The sequence below is a fragment of the Momordica charantia genome, assembly GCF_013281855.1.
Source record: "Momordica charantia cultivar OHB3-1 chromosome 1 unlocalized genomic scaffold, Mcharantia_2.0 BLBB01000001.1, whole genome shotgun sequence".
NCBI lineage: Eukaryota > Viridiplantae > Streptophyta > Magnoliopsida > Cucurbitales > Cucurbitaceae > Momordica > Momordica charantia.
Window position 1 is genome coordinate 12129116 of NW_028275157.1, and position 19867 is coordinate 12148982.

Sequence of the window (19867 nt, forward strand, 5' to 3'; positions counted from 1 at the left end):
AAATTAAACCTCTTATTAATTCTTTAATTTTTCGTCTATTTTATTTTAAGGTAAATTACTTGTTTAATTTTGTGATATTTTTAATTTTAATTAATAAATTAAGATTAAAAATCTATATTGATAAACTTTTTATATTCTTTTTCATTTCCACAAACGTCCAATGGTCATGTACTTTTAGCCTTCGTTCATTTTGTGCCCGTACTTTGAAAATGTTCGTGTTGATCCCTGTACTTTAAACTTTTATTAATTTTAGTTCCCGTACTTTCAAAATGTACATTTTGGCCCCTCTACTTCTAAAAAGTGACCATTTTAGTCCCTTAATTTTATTCTTAATCTCATTGTTTATATCACAATTTCAACACGGCACTAAAATCAATATATTTATTCAAATGTAAACATTACTTTATACTAAAGAGTTGTCGTTATGCGTAAAATATGTGTTAAATTTTTATAAGGAGGGACTAAAATGAATATTTTCAAAATACAGAGACTAAACTGAACCAAATTTAAAGTACAGGGACCAAAATAACACTTTCAAAATACAGGGACCAAAATGAAGCAAGGTCATTCTAATTCCAAAAAGATAAAACAAAAATTTAAAATCATTTCTGAAATTTCAATATTACAAGAAGAAGAAATAGACCAAACTAGGTTCGTTCTACTTAACGCTAATTTTGTATTTGAAGCAAGGCGCGCCCAATAACTTGCCATAAATAAAAGTCGTGTGAATATATTTGGCTTGTTATCTCTTAAAGTATTGTTTTTTTCTCTCTCTTTAGATAAAAAAAAAAAACTTAAAAGTTTTATATGGAATTTTATTTTTGAAACTAAATATTTAAAATTTTGTATGTTATATTTATTTTTGATATTTATAACCTTGTTTTATTATTTTCAAAATTTCTAAAAATTATCTAAGAATAAAAAATAAATAAAAAATAAGAATCACCACCAAAAATTTATTTTTTCGAAAGTTGAAAAGGAGAAACAAGAAGTTATGTTTCTATAAATTTTTCAAAATCTTTCATTGTAAGAAAAAATGAAATAAATAGTAATTTTTTCATTTTTCTTCTTTACTCTGAAAAGCCTTTTCCCCACTCACTCTCTGCATTTACTCTAGCTTCTCGTCTCTCCCTCGCAAATGGGATTTCAGTAGACGAGGCAGAGGTTAGTGAGCTCTTTCAAGTTTCTCTCTCGCATTTTGAAATCTGATTTTGTTTTGTTTCAATAATCTATGATGTGTTCTTTGAATCTTTCTGGGTTTTCTTTTGTTTTCTTTTGCAATTTGGTAGACTTTGAAGTTCATTTGTTGAATCATATTAGGGACTAGCTAGTTCTTAATCCGCTCTCGGTTATGATTGGGAAACTCGATTCGAGCTCCGAGTTCATCGGTTCAAATCGATTTCATGTTAGATTCTACCGAAATTTCTGAAACCTAGTTTGGTTTGTTTGTGACTGGGGGAATTTATTGGAATTTGTTGATGCGTTTGTTTGGGGTTTAATTTTGAGCAGTTTTCTAACTTTATTTATTGCCAAATTTCATGTGGGGTTCTGGCTGCCTTTATATTAAATACTCTATTCCCATGTGGGGTTTTGAAGGAAATCCCACATCGCTTAGGAACAACAGCGAGATAGCCTTTATATCCACCAAAGTGGAAGCACGTGTCTGTCCCTTCGGGGACATCTGATAAAATTGGAACGATACAGAGAAGATTAGCATGGCCCCTGCGCAAGGATGACACGCACAAATCGAGAAATGGTCCAAATTTTTTTTTTCTCTTCTTGCCCTTCGTCCAATATCATATTCCCAACATACCCCTGTGAGTCAAATCCTACTTGTTCCACAGAAAATTGTTCAGCTAGCATAAGTTTTGGATGAGAGATTTTTTGGCATTCTTTTTCCCCTACTAACTTCATTTGTATTCAAATTGCTCACTGTTGCTATGATTTCTTTCCACAGAAAATTGTTCAGCTAGCATAAGTTTTGGATGAGAGATTTTTTGGCATTCTTTTTCCCCTACTAACTTCATTTGTATTCAAATTGCTCACTGTTGCTATGATTTCTTTTGCTGAGACTGTTTTCTCATCGAAAGATAAATCCATCAAGATGAGTTTTCTCAAGTACTTACTTAGACTGAAACAGAACTTTGAAAGAAAATTGAGCTCCAGATGAATCTTTTAGATCATTCAATTTCTTCGTTGTCTTGTTCCTTTCTTGTTTTTCTCCAAGTTATTAGAGCAGGTGGAATCTGTTGTATACTGTTCTTACAAAACCGTCTCTTCCCCATTTGAGAGGAAAAAAGGGCATATTATAAATTTAGACGTCTTCAAAGTCACAAGTACAAATTACAGTGGCCATCTACCTAAAAAGTAAAATGTATAATGATGTTCTTTAACTCAAATGTCATAGGTTGTTCCATAACATTATGCTTGTTCACATGAGGCACTCACGGCTATAAGGTAAAAATTTTGTTGCCTTATAAGGTATGAAAGTAGTGGTGTAGCTTTATTTGAATGAAATGAAATTAGGCTTAGGTGAGCTGCTGAGTAATTAGAATTTGGGACATGTTCTGGCAATGGTACATAAGTGAGTGATACATTCTGTTCTTATTGATTGGAAAATCAATTCGGTTTACTGGTTCGAAAGGATTCCATCCTTCATTGAATTCATTAAGCTTCATTGCTTGCACAGTTGAGTTGTACCAAAATCAAGTGGGCCTCCAAACCCTGTTTGGTCTGTTTTTTAATCTTAAGATTGGAAGGCTACATTGTTAGGATCCCAAATACAAGAACCTAACTAGAACACTATATTGCAATTCAAAAGAGTAATTACAATACCGATAGCCTTTCGAGAGGGCTATCTCTCTCCCAAAGAACTCTCTCAAGTTCCCTACACAAAACTATTCTTCAAGATATCCTTCTCCTCTCCCTACTACCCTTATTTATAACAACTCACCCTAACTAATTACCATACTATCCCTTCATACTAACAAACTAATATTCTCTATACCGGTAATAGGAATCTCACATACATATATCGGATTTGGTGGATGCTTTTTTTTGGCGGAATAGTCCATGGAGGAGGGTATAATTTGAGCAGTTTTCTAACCTTATTTATTGCTAAACTTCATGTGGGGTTTTGGCTGCCTTTAGTTAGTACTCTATTCCCATGTGGGGTTTTAAAGAGAAATCCCACATGGCTTGGGAACATCAGCAAGATAGCCTTTTTATTTACCTTATTGGAAGCCCGTACTTCCTTCGGGGACATGATAAAATTGGAACAAAGAAGATTAGCATGCCCCTGCACAAGGATGACACGCACAAATCGAGAAGTGGTTCAAATTTTTTTGCTCTTTTCTGAGTACCCCTTTTAAACCTATTTGTCTGTTTTTTTTTTTTTTTTTTTTTTTTTTTTATGATGCTCTGCTATAAGTTAAAAGTTTATAACCATGAATTCAGATGTTTACTGAACCTCTCTCTTCAAGCTCTTTCTTTTTTCTCTCTCCAGTTTTCCTTCAGATGCACATCAGAGAGCAGATTCAAAACAGAATTGTGTAGAATCCGCAGCAGTGGCCCAGATTATTTCTATCCACTTTCCTCCATTTTAGCTTTCTGGGTATTGTAATTTTCTTCCAAATCTGTGTTTGGAAGCTTCATTTTCAAGTGGGTTTCGCTTTTCTTTTGTGATCTCTGGTTGTTCTTGGGGAAACTAAAATGGAGATGGCAGATGAGTGATGCAGGCTAATTGGGTTTCTTTCAATCATTCTTCTTTTCTCTTAAACTGAGAAAAATTCAGAGTGAAATCTTGAGATAAGTGTTGCATTTCAAGATGAAAATAAACCAATAAATTTGATGGGATTTGGTTGCAGAAAGTTGGGGCTTTCTTTTTAGAGAGAAGAATGGAGAAGAAACGGCCACAAAAGGAGAGATATGTAAAATTTCATAAGAACGTGAATAGAGGTTTGAAATTGTTATATCTTATGTTCTTTTTTCGCACTTTTCTTAAACTCCTTGTACTTGGTAAAAAGTTCTTTTTTTTTTCTCTTTCAATTTTTATTTTATTTACAACAAATGGGAGATGTGGGGATCTAAACCTCCCGTGGAAGGAACAGGTGCGAATTAAAGTTTAGTTCGATTTTTTTTTATTTAAATAGTAACTTGTTTAGAAATAGTAAAATATTTATTTGTTAATTTAAATATTTTTTACGAGTTTTTTAATTTTTCTAACTTTTATAGAAATATCCATTGACATCTATATTTTATTTGATATTTTCATGAAATTGATAACTCGACATTTCCATCGACATCGATATTTAAAACATTGATTAAGGTACAAACCAAAACTCAAAAAGTTAGTGATCTTTGGTGTCGATGATATGTCTAAATTTATTTTATCGATTTTGATCAATGCAATTCAATTTTAATCAGTTTGGTGATTAATTGTGTAATTTTCGATCAATTTTGTGGTTGGTTTCGATTTCTTAGTTAATCAAAGAATTAGTCGGAAAAAACATCGAGATATTGTTTTTTAGTACATGAGATTGGAGGATTGAACTCATAATTTCTTAGATAGAGGTCAATTACAACTAAACTATTCATTTTGACACCCTATGAAGATACTCAATCCATATATTTAAGTCTAAATTTACTCATTTAATTGATTTCTAGCTAATAAGTTGCATTGGATACCAAAATATTGTGAAGATGAAGTGATGGGGAATATGAAAGGGAAGAGACAAAAGCCATTATATGATCGAACAAGCAAAGCAAATGGATCATTTTTAAATTAAGATTCAATTGATCTGTTAGCTTTCCAAATTTCATCATTTCTAAGAACAATAAATGAGGTGCGGATTCGAGTTCCTAACTTCTTGATTAAAAAGATGTGTCAATTACTATTAAATTAAGTTCAAGTCAACATCCACTCGTAATTATTTCTTCTGCCCCATTTATTTCATGTCAAACAAAACCACTCCAAATTCCAATTTCTACCCTCAAACGATACCTGTAGCATCCTTCTTATTTCAATGTATTCTGTCCATATGTGTACATAATCATTTTAATGAAAAACGCTCTTTAAATAAAAAAGAAAAAAATACTATATATATATATATATATATATATCATTTCTTACTTTAAAAAAAAAAGGTGAGTTACATTATTTTTGTATTTCATCTCTTGGGAGAATTAATGTGGCTTTGTTGTATTTTGCTTCTTTTTTGTCTCTATATCTTAATTTTTTTAATGGGTCATTTAATTTTTAATTGGAAGGGCTGAATGTCATGGTTCTAGACCATGTTCAATAAATGATCCACAGACGAAGATTTTAGACAAGATAAAATTCGAATCTCCATCCACTAAATTTTTTAAAAATGTAGTCATATTAGATATCGTTTGTAAATAAATAGAAATCAAATTGATCTGTTTTTTAAAATTTAGACACTAAAAATCAACCTTTTGAAAATACGTTAAAACCAAAAAAAGATCAAAATTAATCAAAGCAATTTCTTATACCCTTCCCCCACTCAGTCTCTGCATTTTACTCTCTCTTTCTCAAGTCTGTCTCTCGCAAATGGGATTTCGTTAGACAAGGCAGGAGCCAAAGGTTAGTGAGTTGTTTCAAATTTCTCTTTCGCATTTGGTTTTCTGACTTTATTTTTTCAAGTTTCTGTGCAATCAGATTTCCCTGCTTTGTGTTTTCTTGAATCTTTCTGGGTTTGTTTTGTTTCCTTTTGCAATTTGGTAGACTTTGAACTTCATTTGTTGAATCATTTAAAGGTAGCTAGTTCTTAAATCCGTTCTCAGTTATGATTGGGAAACGCGATTCGAGCTCCGAGTTCATCGGTTCAAATCGATTTCATGTTAGATTCTACCGAAATTTCTGAAACCTAGTTTGGTTTGTTTGTGATTGGGGGAATTTATTGGAATTTGTTGATGCGTTTGTTTGGGGTTTAATTTTGAGCAGTTTTCTAACTTTATTTATTCCCAAATTTCATGTGAGGTTCTGGCTGCCTTTATATTAAATAATCTATTCCCATGTGGGGTTTTGAAGAGAAATCCCACATCGCTTAGGAACACCAACGAGATAGCCTTTATGTGCACCATAGTGAAACCATATGTTTGTCCCTTCGGGGACATCTGATAAAATTGGAACGATACAGAGAAGATTAGCATGGCCCCTGCGCAAGGATGACACGCACAAATCGAGAAATGGTCCAAATTTTTTCCCCTCTTTTTGCCCTTTGTCCAATAACATAATCCCAACATACCCCTGTGAGTCAAATCCTATTTTCTCATACAAAATTGTTCAGCTAGAGATCTTTTGACATTCTTTTTCCCCTCTAACTTAATTTGAATTCAAATTGTTCACCGTTGCTATGATTTCTCTGAATACTTGCTGAGACTGTTTCTCATCAAAAGGATAACTTGAGACTGAAACAGAGCTTTGAAGGAAAAGTGAGTTCCAGATAAATCTTTTAGATCCTTCAGTTTCTTAGTTTGTTTGGTTCCTTTCTTGTTTTTCTACAAGTTATTAGAGCAGGTGGAGTCTTGTTTACTGTTTTCACAAAACTGTCTCTTCCCCATTTGAGATAAAAACCGGGTAAATTATAAATTTAGACGTCTTTGAAGTCACAAGTACAAATTACGGTGGCCACTTATCTAAAAAGTAAAATGTATAATGACCTTCTCAAGTCAAATGTTATGGGCTGTCCTGTAACATTATTCTTGTTCACATGAGGCACTCACTGCTATAAAATTAAAAGTTTTGTTTTGGAGAACCTACTATAAATTGTGTGTTTATATTCATATATTTGGAAAGGAAAAGCTTTTCATTTGAACTATTAAAAGAAAAATTACCAAAATGGAGAAAAGCAGAAGCTCCTAATCGAAGGAGCTTACAGCATGATAAACTATTCATTATAAGTCCCCAACAATGAGGTTTCCTTATTTCCTTCTAAAGCTGTACTTGATTTGAAATGAAATTAGGCTTAGGTGGGCTGCTGAGTAATTAGAATTTGGGGCATGTTCTTGGCAATGGTACACAAGTGAATGGTACATTCTGTTCTTAATGATTGGAAAGTCGACTCAGTTTACTGGTTCGAACAGATTCCATCCTTCACTGAATTCATTAAGTTCATTGCTTGCACAGTTAAGTTGTACCAAAATCAAGTTAGCTGTAAGAAAGCTTCAAACCCTGTTTGCTCTGTTTTTGAATCGTAGGATCGGAAGGATACATATATTGGATTTGGTGGATGCTTTGATTTGGGGGAAGAGTCCATGGAGGAGGGTATAATTGAGCAGTTTTCTAATCATATTTATTGCTAAATTTCCATGTGGGCTTGGGACTGCCTTTATTTAGTACTCTACTCGCATGTCCGGTTTTGAAGAGAGATCCCACATCGCTGAGGAACAACAACAAGATAGCCTTTACATACACCATAGAGAAAGCATGTGTTTGTCCCTTCGGGGACATCCGATAAAATTGGAACGATACAGAGAAATGGTCCAAATTTTTTTTCCAGAGTACGCACTTTTACCTGTTTGGCTGCCTCTTTTTTTTTATTTATTTTTTTTTTTTTAGTACAACTTTGTGGGGATGGGGGTTTGAACTCATGATCTTTTGGTCAAAGATAGGTGTCTTAACCACTTGAGCTAACTCAAGGCTATACAAATAGTGAATTGATATACTTTTTATTTATTTTTTTTTTTTGTTTTTATCGTGCCTGTTTTGCTCTTCCTCGTATCATTTATGATATTAGATATTAATTGCTTCAAATATGGTATTAATTAAATCATTTATTGTACTACATAAAATTAAGTCAATTATTAACTATGATGTGAATCTTCAATTTATAAATCTTTTACCTGCTTTAATTATACGATATTTTTGTACTAAAAAAATTATACAATATTTTTGTTCATTTAAAAATTTTATTATTATTATTTTAGTTTTAAATTGTGATGGAAAGTTGTTGTTGATTGAGAAAGTGTATTAATTTATCGTTTTTTTAATTATAATTTTAATACTTGACATGTTTTTCTTATTTATTTACATGGCAATGAAGCTGATTTTTTTTTTTTTTACTTGAGTGTATTAAGGTTCAATGTTGAATAGAAGATAGGAAAAATTTGTAGATTTTCGAGAAGGTAAAGGATAAATTTATAAATGATCAATGAGGTTTAACCAAATCATAAGAATTAAATCGAAACTTTAAAAACTAGAAGAGACAAATTGATGAGACTAAAACCTCAAATTAGACTAATCGAAACATTTATAAATTACGATTGTAGAAACTAAATTGAAATTAAGCTCCGATCAAATTTATAATTTAACTCTTTTTGTCTTTAAAGTTAGAAGATTAGAGTAGAATGGTGTGGGCACCAATCACAATTACGTGAAAAGGAAATATGAGAGAGAGGAAAAAAAAGGAAAAAGTAATATATGCAAATGTCGTGCACATAAAGGTACAACATTCTTTTTCTTTTTTTTTTTCTTTTTTTGAAATTAATATAGAGTAATTATTCCGTCAAAATTTTATTATTTACTATATAAGTTAAAAAAGAAGTCATGTAGGATTTTGAATATTAAAATGTTTTAATTATGTCTCAAAAATCTTGGATTATGAATTCTACGTAGATTCAAGATTCTCATATCAACATCAAATTACAACTGATTTGGTGTAATATAGTAAATAAATAGTGGAAAGAAGAGAATAGCTAGACAAAATATATCGGTATAGTTTGGAAAAGAGATGAGAAAAAGAAAAATAGAGTAATAGTTAGGCTACTTTTAATTATTATTAATATTGTTATTATTATTAGGTTTAAATACTATTTTTTCCTACATCATTTTGACTTTGGTTCAATCCAGTTTCTGAACTTTGGCAACCTTCATTTGAGTCTCTCCACGTTCAGATTTTGTTTATTTTAATCCAAAATATATGTTTTGGCCCATGTACTTTTATAAAGTTATCAATTTTGTCACCCCTATTTGTCAAATTTTAACACGAATTTTATACGTATAGAAATTTTTTAATATAAATTTATAGCTACATCTCAACAAATTTAATGAACAGAAGTCAAAACAAATATAGTTCAGCAGTAACTGGTATATATCTCTGGCCAAGAAATTGTGAGTTCGATCTCCTCCAGTGAAGACACTCATGTCACATTATTTACAATAACTATTGCACATTTAGTTAAATGTCACATTAATTTTTAAAAAGTTGTGTTTCATGATAAACTAACTATATGACCATGTGAGTATATAAATAATCACTAGGACATGGTTAGTAACTTTTTTTTTTTTTTGGGTATAAAGTGTAGTTAGTTTACTCAATTTTGTGGGTAAGAATCAAGGTTTTAAATGTTGGTGTTAATGGAAATGTCGAGATTTCAATTTTATGGAAATGTTGATAGAAATATCAATGAGATATTGTAGATGAATATTTTAGAAAAATTATAAAAAATACTTCAATTAACAAATAAGCATTTTACCTTTTTATGTTTAAAATTCGTATTATTAATATTTGTGTGTATTAATGATATTTTGTTGATATTTTTCTAATGCTTCATCGATTTTTTTTACGATATACTAGAAATATCGATTCACCTTTCATATTGATATCAAGTCTATAGACATATAGAAGTATCAATATATCGATGCGTTGATGAAAATTTAATACGCGGGTAAGAATATGTATATATATTTTTAACATCGATCTCAATCTATGATAGCCACAACACATAATTTATTAACTTCACACTTTGAAGAAGCTCCCATGTTATATCGTTGTCAATTTTGTCCTCATTTTGTGATCTCTCTCTTTTCCAAAATTTTGGCATTTTCTAATGCCTTTTTTGTTATTTTCTAGATGGAATTTGGATCTAACTTGCCTTTGTTATTAACTTGGAAAATTATTGTTAAAAAATGAAAAATTAAGGGTTTTGTTTGATAATGTTTTTAGTTTTAGTTTTCTTTTCTTTTTTTTTTCTTTTTTGTAAAATGAACTCTAATATGCAGATTTCTTTGCCTAAATTTCATTCCAAAACATTTTTAAAGGCTTAAATAAAGTTATTTTTTTAAACTTACCCAAGAGTTTAAAAATATTTTTGATAATATATATACATTAAAATTGTTGCTGGTTTTTTCTATTAAAAAAAAACTATCAAGAAAAAATGTCTAGTTTTTATTAAAAAAAAGTTTAACATTAAGGATAAAAACAATTTTTCCTTTTAATGTAAGGGTTAGAGACTCACCATATAATTTCTGAAAGTTCAGTAACAGAAGAAAAAAAAATGAAATTTTAAACACCAAATAGTAATCACACAAATATAATTCTGTCAATTTTTTATTTAGGTGTTTAAACTTTGAAAGTCTTAGGCTAAATAAATTGAAGAATGAAGCATCTCATTCTCAAATTGATCCTTAATATTTTAAAAATTTTCAATTTTACCTTTCATGTACTAGAAATTCTCAATTTATATCCCTTCCATAAGAAAATCTATTAAAATTTTGTTAATAAAGAGGTTATGTGTGATTAGATTAAATTATTGTTTATTAATATATTTAGACACGTACGTCATGCTACTTTGACATGCAACTTGGAAAAGATAGATTTTGTTGACAGACTTGTCAAAGTTTGCTGATAGGCAGGTTGGATTTTATGCATCATAGTATTATTTTGTTCACGTGTCTAAATATGTTAATAAATTTTAATAACGTTTTTACAAGAAACCATAAACCTTTATTCACTATTTTGGCCCTTGAACTTTTAAAATCCCAAATTTCAATTTAAAACTTTCATTAAATTCCACATTTAATTTCTAAAGGAAAAAAAAGAACAGAGGTTGTAGCCTAATCCATTGAAAACATGACGTGACCTCGATGTAATCATTTTCATTACATACCTATTATATTCAAACTATCACCGATATGATAAAGACTAAATTAAATGTAAAACTTAACGAAAATTCAAAGACTAAAAAATCAACTCGAAGCGATGCATTCTATGAAGGTATACTAAATCCATATATTTAAGCCTAAATTTAGTCATTTAATTGATTTGTAGCTAATAAGTTTAGAATTGGATAGTAAAAATGTTGTGAAGATGAAGCCATGGGGACATGTAAGGAAAGAGACAAAAGCCATCAAATGGTAAAGACAGCAAAAGCAAATTGAAAAGATGAAAAAATGTAACAAAAAGAAATTAAGAAATTCCCATTCTCACTCTTTGCCTTAACTTTCCAAATCCCATCATTATTTTTTCTGCCCATTTAATTTCTTTCACATCAAATAAAATCCATTCAAATTCCAATCACTGCCCTCAAACAATGCCTTGATCACCATATCCTTCTTATTTCATTGTGTTGTGTGTACACAACAATCATTTCAATGGAACACTTTATTCAAATAATAATATATCCATTTCCAATATTTTTTATTATTATTTTGTATATTTCGCCAAAAGAAAAGTTATGAAACAGCAACAAATGCAATGAAATATAGAAATATTATTCCTACTCTACTACTTTTTTTTTTTTTGGTCAAATTTTAAACGGCAAATAAGTATGAATATAGGTAGTGACCAATCAGCACTTCGAAGGAAAGAAAAGGGGTTTAGACCAATCCTTTATAACAGAGAAGTACGACTAATTATATCATGGTTTAATTATAGTTCGATTGTAATTGAACTCTTAACCCGACGAATAGTACTTATATATAGAATAAAGATGTATTTGGTGTGATTTTGACATGGCAAAATCATTTTTACTATTGCTAAAATCACTCATTTTTATGGATCACGACAAATAAAAAAATTGATTTTTAATATAGTGCGGTGATTTTGGAAAATCAATTATATAATTGAACCGTTTTCATTTTTTTTTCCATAGAATGGACATGATATAGGATGGAGGTGGAGTGGATGAGAGGGAAAATTAAAAGATACAAGAAGTGGGTCCTTTAGCAATCATTCTAGACAAAGAAATTAAAAAGTATGGGGTGGCTTTTGGGGAATTCTGCAAATTAAAATACTCTTTCCTTTAGAACAAAAAAAAAACCCTTCAAAACAAAATACTAATTAAGAATAATATTTAAGGCCATCTTTACATCCAGAAATCATAATTGAAATGAAATCAATCCGAACGATAATACTGTTTTTTTATGATGTTTAGCAAAATTTTCTGGAATCTGAATCAGAATTTCTTTGATGTTGTTTATTAAAATCATCAGGAATCGGAAAGATGTATAATCAATCAAAATTGTATAGATTTTTATTAAAAGGAAAAACATTAATAGTAGAAATGAAAAGAATAATTAAAAAAGTTACGGAGATAAAGAAAGAGAAAATATAAAAGTAGTAAAGTAACTCCGATAAATATGTGAAGTCACGAAATAAGGAATGACATTGATTAGGGTGCATGGGAGGAATGAGATTGTCCATTTTTAATAGATGACTCGATCCAACAATTTGATTCCATTCCTACAAGTTAAACACCGTCAAGAATGATTCACATTTCATGAAAGTAAACATTACTTTTCCATTTCGCGATCATTTTTAATTTTCACATTATCGTTAATTTTCTTTATAGTAATGTTTAAGCGGCAAAATTGTGGTCGATAATGGTAAGCATTTAAGTATTATTCTTTTATAAATGAACCACTACATATATTGTATTAGAACATTCAGAATTTTTACTCAGATGTGGAGATAAATATTTTTCTTTACATTCAGAATTTCTTTACAAATTCTCATTTACAAAAAAAAAAAGAAAAAAAGAAAATTTATATATTTCCAACTTGAAATGAAACCATCTAAATTAATCCAAAGTCCATGTGATGTAAAATCATGTATGCATGTATATGAGCAATGGTAACCAAATTTTCTCAGATGGAAAAGAAAATTCAAGAAAATTTCCTGGAAAGTTCTCTCTTGAAATTAAAACACTAATGTAATCCAATCAATCAAAACCCTCATTAGGAATTTTGGAAAAAAAATATACATATAAGTGAAATATTCATTAGTTATAATTTCTTGAACAAAATCTCAATATATTTACATCTGGAAGATCATTTGAAACGTATAATAACCCTCCATTTCCAACAGTGCAATCAAGAACAAAAATCACCCAAAAAAAAAAAGAATATATGAAGAAAAAGAAGAAGAAATTTGATGGAATTATTTTCCAATAATAATTATCTTCTTCTTCTATTAATTTACTTATCTGTTGTGGAGAGGATTTGGGCCAGTGTAGACTCGTCTCTTCTGAGCAGCAAACACGGCGGCGCCGCGGTCGGATTTTGCAGCGGCGTGGCGCTTGGGGCGGACCACGGCGGCGGCGGAGGTGGGTCTTTCTCTTTCCTTGGAGGGAAGAAGAAGAAGAAAAAGAATAAGGAAAAAAAACAAAGTTGCAAGCTCTGTTAAGTTCTTCAGCCTCATCTCTCTCTCTCCCTCTCTCTAAAGTTGATGCCTTTGGGTTAATGGGTCTTTATCTTTTCAGTTGAAATCAAAACCATCCATTTTCTCTCTCTAGTTTAAGAGATTTCAAGGTTTTTTTCTCTCTCTCTCTAGAATTGATGGAGAGTGAGTCCAAAATGCATAGGATTTGATGCCCTTATTTCTTTTTTCCCAAACAAAATTGCTTACTGGGTGCCGTTGGAAACTTCTTCGGCTACCGATTTCAGAGCCCAACTTTGAAACGAAAAGGGCAAAAAAAAAAAAAAACGTTACAACTATGTATTTAATACCACATGTCGACATTTTCATCGCTATTTTTATATATTTATGGGTTTAAAATTAACATAGAGGATAAATTGACATTTTCATAATGTTTTATTTTGAAATCTTTCATACTTTATCTACTTGAGCTATGTTCAGTTTAACATTATTATTATTGTTTTTATTTGTCTATAGAGGTATTTTCCTTACATTTTGACAGGATAAAGATTTGTCTCAATTTTATAGGAGGGTTAATGAAAATATTGATAAATGTAATGTTGGATTGATATTTTCATAAAGATTATAAAATAAAAAATACGTCATAAATATTTAAACTAACAAACAAGGATTTCTTCTTAAAAACAAATAAGGATTTTATTATTTTTAAATAAATTAAAAATTATTAATAATATTTTGTTGTTGCATACTTAAAAAAATTAATTTATTGATATCTATTGTATTTTGTCAAATTTTTTCATATCCATTTATCTCTTATGTCGATTTCGAACGAGCATAATGTCAAAATGTCGTTGAAAATTTAATACCGTGCATTAACCTAACGGTTTTCCCTGTTTATAACAGGGAGTTTTGAAATTATGTTTGGTTTTTGTTGGGTAATTTCTTCGTGTTTATCCTAAATAATTACGAATTTGCTTGTAATCTTTTTTAATTTGTTGGAAATTTGATAATCTTTTACATCAGAAAACAATATTCCTCATTATTCTCTCTAATTTGGAGCTCACTGTCTTTAGCCTCAAATACTGAGAAGATGATGTGGAAAAATAATACAATATATTTTCTAGTAAAAATATAAATTTAGTGCATAAATTTTGAGTACTGTGTTATTATTATTATTTTTTTAATTCAACACGTGAGTGAGAAAATTTGAATCTCCAAGAATTTAAAATGTAAATGTAAGTAACATTGTGTTCATGTTAGGATAGAGATGTCGCAAACTAACTAAATAAACTAACATACTATATCTATTATATGTATTTTGTTAATGTTATTTTTCCTTTTTTTAAGGGTGGTTATTTTAAGTTCAAATTTTTTTAAGAAGTAATCGAGCTATGTTCGTCAACAATAATAGTTAATAATTATTAATAAAATAAATTAAGTAGAAGTATAATCTCAAGTTTAGAGGAACTAAAATTTTTTAAAAAATAATTTTACTAAAGAACGATAATGCAATATTGTAATAGCGTAGGGATTAAATTAACTTAAAAGTAAGAAACCAAAAGCATTTTTCTTTGGTTTAAGTTTAGTCATCATCAGCTTTAATAAAACAAACAACTTTCAACCAAATTAAGTACTTGAAAAAATATTTCAACTTAATCAAAATTAATGAATTTCTTTTCTCTTATAATTGGTAGTTTAAATGAGTAGAGACTCAAATATACGTATAATTTTTTTAGATAAAAACAAAATTACAAATCTTGACACAATTAAATCCAACACAATAAAAGACCCCTCAAATCAACAGTATAAAAATAGTCTTAATTAGCCAAAAAAAAAACCAAAAGAAACAAAACTCAATTAATGCACAATATCATTAAAATGAAAATTGTCTGATTTTATGAAAATGAAATTTTTGTACTTAATTTCAAAAGCAAACAAATTAAAAATATTTATCACTGTAGGGTCTGTTCACTGCAAATCTGTGCTGTCTGATGATGAACAGCCACTCGAGAGTGGGCAACTGATGATTAATGGCTCTTGTCATTATTAAGTTGGAGTTTTCTGAAGCTTATTATGGTGTTTGGGAGGAGAGAAAATTTGGTGAGAAAATTCCAGTGGAGTTTTCTTGGGGGTGAGAAAATTAAATTTGAGAGTGAGGATGGACCACCAAAGAAGAAAGAGGTGATCAAAGTCAGATTTTGAGTTTCTTGAGAGAAATGATGATGTCTTTAGCAGCACTTTTATAAAGAGAGGAGAAAGAAAGAACAAGGTACCAAAGGGTCATAAAAGGTATTTCAACAACAAAAAAAAAATAGATAAAACATCTATTTTTTCTCACATACTTTAATTCTTAAAAGTTGTTCGGGACGAATCTAGGTGCATCGAGATAATGGGAATGCAACCAAAGTCCCACATTAACTAAATAAGGAGAATGTCATAGATATATAAAAGAGGACAATTATCTCAAGTCTCTTTTTGGGTGAAAGCAAGACTGTGAGAGTTATGTCTAAAATGGACAATATCATACTATTGTCCACATATTTGGAATACGAGAGATACTGTTGTCCTTGACAGTTGGTATTAGAGTCATAGTCATGATGTGAACAAATAGGTACACCAAGATATAAAAAGAATTACTATAAGATTTGTAACAGATCAAAATAACTTAACAAATATTACAACATATTTATCGTAAGACAACTAATTATGTTATATAGATGCCAACTTGAATATAATTTAAGTGGTATAACTTAAAGTTTTTTCTATGAATCGTGTTTGTGACGTAATAAAATTAAAAAGTTATATTATTTGGAACATTTTACCTTTTAGTTATGATGTGTTCGTATTGAAAAGAGTATTAGATAGAAAACTATATATAGATATATCTAGAGGTACCGTTTTGAATGTCATGATGGATGGACTAACTTTTTTATTATTATTTTATAGTTGCGAGTAAATAGGGCTTTCAAAAATTGTTAACAAATTAACTACAATAATAACTACAATAATAATTATTAATTTTGAAATCCAATGACTTATGTGGATGAGGAACAATGGCGTCTGTAGGAATGACGGTTGCTTGTAAACTACAAAACGAACTTCAACTTTAGGGCAGTGCTCTCCTTAATGCACTACGAAGTTTAAGCAATTTAAGTTTCGAGAAAGCTAGAAGGAGAGCTAATATAATGGATTGGTACAAGAAATTGCATACTTTTTAGAAAGATTTGACTTTTCCTTTGTAGGGCGCGTTTTGAGAGAATGTGTCGTGGAAGATCTGGATCGTACCGTCAGATATAGAAATAAGGCTAGTGACCGAAATGTTTTGGCTAGCAAAATCATACTTCGACCGTCTTCACGCTAAGACTATACTTCGCTTCTGGTTCTGTCGGTGCTTGAAACAATTTAGTCTTCTCCATGTTACTATATCTCTAGAGTCAATAATTTTATATGAATCTCAGCATAGTTTCTATGAACTCATGCCCTCGATCCACGTGTCCCAACAAGATTTGTCCACATATAGTGTCTTATTTATGCCCCTACCAATAATGATTTTGTTCTAAAAATTTAAAACGTTTTTCCTTATTAGAATTTTTGTAACAATATTGTTCATTAATTTATAAACGTAACAGACAAATATGAAAATTTTTAAAACTATTGCACAAATGAAAATATATTTCATTTTTTCCTCTTAAATTCATTACATTTATGTTTAAATCACACACTGCAAATATATCAATATGTGTATTATTTGTAGTATATTTTATCACAAATATAGGAAGAGACTTTAAATTATGTAGATTGGTCATCGGTAAATTTCCTAAGAGGATGTTTGTTTCGTGGAAATATGAGATTCCCATGACATAGACATCCAAATTCTCGTGTTTCTTTGATAGGAATGTTGGATACCCGGACATTCTTAAATGCTCGAACATCCTAGGATGTCTGGACATCTTCTTTTGACAATTTTGTCCCTCATCATTTTTGTTCTATAATATTTTTTTACCAATAATATTTATTTCTCATTTATTTTATTTTATTTAAAAAATAAATGTATGCACTAATTTATTGATAAATGTCTAAATACCATCGTATTTATATACTACATTCATATATAAAACAAACATTAATCAATGGTATAATATCTTAATTTATTTTTAATTAAAATCTTGCGTGCAATCTTTCACAATCTTTTGCTTATTTTACCCTTCCAATATCACCAAACATAAACTAAAATTGACATAAAATATAATATTAAATTAATAAAAGTAAAATTTTTATATGAATTCAAATAATATTAAATTTAACATAAAAATTATATGATGATCGGTAAGGGTATTTTTGGAACATTATATAAATTTAAAATATTCTCATAAATAAATCGTGTAAAACAAACTTGGCTATCAAAATATTCTCAGATATTCTTATAAATTTTCCTACAAAACTATCTGAAATTCCAAACATCTAAAATTTCGGGAATATGAGATTCCAGACATCTACATTTCCAAAAACAAACCGTCCTAAATTTTAAAGTTCCCTAAATCTTAAAGTTCAAAAATCCATCTCATATTTATAGTATTATTCTTTTTTAATAAAAAATTATATATATATATATATATATATATATATTAACCCTATGATTTCCTAAGTCCGTGAAATAATTTTGTTACTGATCAATTATTTTCAATCCATTTGATTTTCATTTTATATCAAATATAAAATGGGATAATGATATTATATATTTTGATAGAATTACAATCCAACAATTATTTTATTTTATTTTTTAGTACAACACGTTGAAATTATGAAGATTTAAACCTCCAACCTCAAGTAGTATATACCAATTACTTGCTGTGCTATATATTCATGTTGGCATAATTGTAATAATTATATCATAGATAAATTTAATATTTAATAATTTAATTTGTCATAAAAATAAAAAAAAATATCTCTCAAGGTTTTATATTTTACTCAAGTTAATGCATGGTACCTTTTATAACATGTTTGACTAATTTAGTTAAATTCATAATTTTCAAAAGAGACATCATTTTTTACATTTTTCTTAGAAGTACCATAATTATTGGTCCGAAATCTCCTCTTTGAAGTAGAGAGACATATCTTATATTTGTATCTCGATATGAAACTTTACTAGCTATTTTTATCGTGTATAAAAAAGTTACATTTATCGTCGAAAGCTATCAGGTTGATTCGTGGGAATTATGGTTGGCAAGGGGAAGCAGTAAATTGTGTTGATGACATTCAAAGTTTGACTCGATCATTTGAAGCGATTTTTTCTCCCACATTTTCAGAGAAGCTAATGGTGTTGTTCACTCCCTTGCTAGGGAGGCGTCAATTTGGGAATTGAGTTCATGAGGTTATCAAACTTTCTTCTTCAGACTTGTTAATACTAATCGTCAAGATTCAGTTACCTTGATGACTTTTGAATCGTTTAAAGAAATTTCTTTCCTGAAAGAAGAAAGAAAAAAAAGATCAAATCTTAGATGAGGCATTGTCTTGATGAGTACACACAACAACATCATGAAGCTTATGAATTCTATTGCTAACTTTTTCTTTTGTTGGTCAAAGTACTTGATACATCTATCATTGTTCTTTTGTTTTTTTCCCCACATTCTTACCATTTCTAAATTGTTATTTGCATGTTTCAAATCAATAAGTGCTTTATATATACATAACTTTAATTTATTTGAAATTTACAATAGCTTGATTTATATAATTTAACATTTCAATAATATACATACATACATGAGAGTTTTCTTTATTTATCATGTCTAAATAAAATATGTCATATAAAAAAGTTTGAAAAATTATAGGAATTAAATTAAAATTTAGTAGAAAATATGTGGATTGAAATGATGATTAATGTAAGTTTAATTTTATTATATTATTTTTTTCATTGTTTGTGAATTTTGAGAAGCTCTTGAAACTATCTACAAATGAATAAAATTTTCACCATCTATATTTTGATTACAAAATTTTTCATTGATTCCTAGGGATTCTTTTTATACTAGCTTGAAAATTTTGACTACTAACTCTTAATTTTTAGGTTTCTTTAATTCATTATTTTTTCTTTCTTTCAATTAACATATCTTTTATATATAATATTTAATGTTTTATTGAATATATTTATTATCACTGTTATTAATCTATTTTGAACACTCTCGATTAATGCAGTAAACTGTGCATGTGGTCATTTATTTCTGATTTGATAAGATTTATGAGATTGACTGGCCAACTTATTTGTTACCTTTTGAATATGGAATTATTTATGTGATAAAAAGAAAGAATGAAACAATTTTGAGCTTTTATTTCACATCTTTAATTAATATATTTCAAAATTAGATTATGATATATTAATATAACTATAAATAGTTATTTATCATGATTACAAATATAACCTCACAAGCTTCCCACTTCAAATATAAGTTTTATTTGTCAAAAGAAAAATAATGACA

The 19867-nt window shown here is 29.2% G+C and overlaps 1 long non-coding RNA gene and 3 other non-coding genes across 5 annotated transcripts; all 4 read left to right on the forward strand.

Annotated features, from left to right (window-relative positions):
• Nucleotides 1-1124: 1124 nt before the first annotated feature.
• On the forward strand, nt 1125-4142 carry LOC148213280 (uncharacterized). 2 transcript variants are annotated; one of them, XR_015791509.1, is made up of 2 exons: nt 1125-1164; nt 3506-4142. It is a non-coding gene; the product is annotated as an uncharacterized LOC148213280 (long non-coding RNA). The 2 variants fall into 2 exon arrangements; XR_015791510.1 differs by lacking the exon at nt 1125-1164 and adding an exon at nt 2508-3332.
• Nucleotides 1666-1768, forward strand: LOC148213281 (U6 spliceosomal RNA). The gene has a single exon (XR_015793096.1). It is a non-coding gene; the product is annotated as a U6 spliceosomal RNA (small nuclear RNA).
• On the forward strand, nt 3243-3344 carry LOC148213282 (U6 spliceosomal RNA). The gene has a single exon (XR_015793117.1). It is a non-coding gene; the product is annotated as a U6 spliceosomal RNA (small nuclear RNA).
• Nucleotides 4143-6119: 1977 nt separating the features above from the next.
• Nucleotides 6120-6222, forward strand: LOC148213283 (U6 spliceosomal RNA). The gene has a single exon (XR_015793109.1). It is a non-coding gene; the product is annotated as a U6 spliceosomal RNA (small nuclear RNA).
• The last annotated feature ends 13645 nt before the right edge of the window (nt 6223-19867 follow it).